We start from the raw sequence: 3637 nt of genomic DNA, 5'->3' as shown, positions 1-3637 counted from the left end.
CTGCCACCGGGTGGGGGGCAAGGGGGGAGGGTGAAGGGAGGGGGGAGGGGGGAAGAGGAGGGTAGAGGGAGAGAGGGAGAGACACATGGCCAGAAAGAGAATTGGTTTGTCAGTATTGATTGACCATTAGTCCCACAAAATACTTTTTACCCCAATAACAAATTTCCCAAATTAGTGACATTTAAAGTGAGCATTGGCTATTACTTTGAAACATGTCACTGTATTTCAACCACAGTGATAATCTGTCATGCAGTGTATTTAGATATGACAAATTCATTTGATATCCAGTGATTATATTTTCAGATTTTGATCAATAAAATCAATACATATACAGCTTTCAAAATTCTGCAAGATTAAACTTGGAATTGAAGCATCGACCCACAACAATCAAGTTATCACATTCTTAAAAGATTCAGTGGGAGGAAAATCAAGCTGGTACCTAAGAGCCTTCCGAAGAAAAAAATCCAATTACTCAATTTTATGCCAAATGATTAAATTACATCTTCCTTCAGCTACTAAATTATTCAGAATTAAAAAGGCTCTTTTCAAGATACCTACCACACCAACTCTGGCCTATAATAAAGCTCCCAAGTACTGACCTACTTCAAGAAAGATCAAAATGTGTACGTGTACAAATGTTTACAAACATTCACTGTTTTATGTAAATTAGGTTAAGAGTTTTAGTAACAATTTCAACTCTATGAAGAGATTTTTAAAAGTTGCTCAATTTTCCCCTTTACACAAAGAAAAAAAGAACATGGTTTTAACTGTCTAAATTAAGATTAGAAATTATGATGACTTTTCTGATTGTAAATGTAGCAAAATGATGAATCATATAAAATATTCTCCTCTGAGATTTTTTATGCATTTATTTTTAGGAATGATTTGGAGCTGTCCTTATTTAAAATGTTATGGTCAAAGTAATTCTATAAATTTCTTTCCAACCAAACGACAGGCATTTCCCCGTGTTCTAGCTGATTGTATAAAATGGTGCTATTCATCACTCAGTATTTTCCAACACTCAGGACTGACAATCTGCATTATTCAAAACCTAAGGGGTTAACAATTTCATGAGGGCATTCTTCACTCACTCACCTTTGACCCCTCCAGTCTTTTTTTGGATTAGAAAGTCCATCACCACCCACACAGCCCCACATCAGCTCTGCCTTCAACCTGCATCCCAAATCTGTCTACTTCTCTCCATTGCCACGGCTACCGCGCTGGTGCCAGCCACCGCGAGCTGTCAACTGCACCACTGCAAACCTGCGTCCCTTCCTTCCCCTCTGGAAAGCCCTCTCTACCCACAAGCAGACACGTGAGACGTAAGTCAGCGCCTGTCACTCTACAGTTTCACACCTTCCCGTGATTTTTCCCCACTGAGAACATCCAACCTCCTCCATCACCTCCCAGACCCTACGTGAGAGCCTTTGCTCACCTCTTCACCTGCAGCTGTTGGTCTTTTGCTCACAGTGCCCCGTTCACTCTTTATCAGCCCAGGTGAACCCTCAGGTCAGGACTCACTCCTGGGCATCCCTTCCACCTGAAACCCTCTGCCAGCTCCCTCCTCAGCTTCAGACCTGCTCACATGACACCTTCTCAAAGAAGTCTTCCCCAGACACCCACTCACTCCCAACACAGCACTCTGTTATATTTATTTCAAAGCACTTGTCATCTAAATAATGGTGGCAAAACCACACTTTCTATAAAAGATAGGCTAAGAGTCTGCGATTGGATTGGGAAGGGTGGCCAGAGAATCTGAATTTAAAGCAAGTGCATTATTTTACAGTATTGCTACAGATCGATAAAAACAGCAGTTTTCTAAGTGTGTGTGTATACACACGCACACGTGTGCACGCACACGTATGGTTTCCACTCGCTACGTATTTCTATTCCTATCTAGAGCTTCCTGTTGCTGGTGTAAAGCTATCACAAGCCTAGCTTAACCCAACGTAATTTTATTATTTTATAGTTCTGGAGGTCAGAAGTATGAAAATGGGTCTTCCGGGGCTAAAAATCAAAGTGTGAACAGGACTGCTTGAGCGGCAGGCACCTGGGCCTGAGTTTCGGTAACAAAGCCACGTTTTGTGATTGCCCCCCCTAACTCTTTTGGTTAACCTGCCATTTACCAGTGTTAGATGTGTCGCATTGAACAAGGACAGGCATGATTTAAAATGATGAGGTAGAACACTCAACTCCAGTTTTTTTTTTCTAAAAAGTTGACGCTGTTATTTTAATAAATTATTAGCTTATATTCTAACGGTGACTCACGGTGGCTTCCATTTTTATTTGACACTGTCTATTCAATTTTTTCTGTTAGAGACTTTCAGAGGCTATCAGGTTCAGCTAGCTTCCTTCAGATATGTGTTAAAATTAGCATTGGAAAGGACACCAGTTCTTTATCACTTCGAGGTCAGATAACTGTAAAGTATTAGTATTCATGCTGGCAAGAAACTGCTCTGGAACAACGCATTATGCTTTATGATCTACTTATAGACCCTTTACAAAAAATGAATAAGATAACATTTTATGTTAGAACTTAAAAATCTATACTCCAAGGTAAATAATTTTGAGTTTTACTACATCTTGAGCAAAAATTATTTTCGTAGGCTCCTTTATTTCAAAAACAATTTATGGGGACTTCCCTGGTGGCTCAGTGGTTAAGAATACACCTGCCAATGCAGGGCACACGGGTTCGAGCCCTGGTCCGGGAAGATCCCACATGCTGCGGAGCAACTAAGCCCATGCGCCACAACTACTGAGCCTGCGCTCTAGAGCCCGCGAGCCACAACTACCGAAGCCCACGTGCCACAACTACCGAAGCCCGCACGCCTAGAGCCCATGCTCCGCAACAAGAGAAGCCACCGCAATGAGAAGCCCGCGCACCGCAACGAAGAGTAGCCCCCGCTCGCCGCAACTAGAGAAAGACCACGTGCAGCAACGAAGACCCAACACAGCCAAAAATAAATTAATTAATTAACTAAAAATTTTCCCACCCCTTTCCCTGTTAACCATCTTTAAAGTATGTTGATGGTATCCTTAATTTTGATTAGCTTTAAATGCTTCTCTCTAAATATAGTTATCAATATTTTAATGCATAAGGCTCCAGACATGAAACATTATAGTATGTTTTGCAAAAATATAAGTTTTCATATGCTCTTGAATTCATGGTTACCTATTTATTATTTAAAGTAAAACCATCTTAAGGATAGAAATTCTGCCTTCTACGTTCTTTGATTCTTGTCATAGTACATAGTATAGTACTATGGAAAGCCCTCTCTACCCACGTCCACTACATAAATGTTATTAAATGACATTGCTAATTTTAACTGACATTTACTGAATGCCTGGTCTGGATAGGCTATTGCCAGGAGTTTGAGACACGGAAATGATAAATACATGGTTGGTACTCAAAAGGAACTAATATAAAAGGATTTCTTAAAAAGGTGGGTTTGAAAAAGAACTAAACAGACTCCTCAGAAATGAGCTCAGTTATATTTTATTTTTATTTTTTTTTTGTGGTACGCGGGCCTCTCACTGTTGTGGCCTCTCCCGTTGCGGAGCACAGGCTCCGGACAGGCAGGCTCAGCGGCCATGGCTCGCGGGCCCAGCCGCTCCGCGGCATGTGGGATCTTCCCGG

Source organism: Phocoena phocoena, chromosome 18 (assembly GCF_963924675.1).
Source record: "Phocoena phocoena chromosome 18, mPhoPho1.1, whole genome shotgun sequence".
Classification (NCBI taxonomy): Eukaryota; Metazoa; Chordata; class Mammalia; order Artiodactyla; family Phocoenidae; genus Phocoena; species Phocoena phocoena.
The sequence above is the reverse complement of the archived record's forward strand: the minus strand, read 5'-3'. Positions refer to the sequence as shown.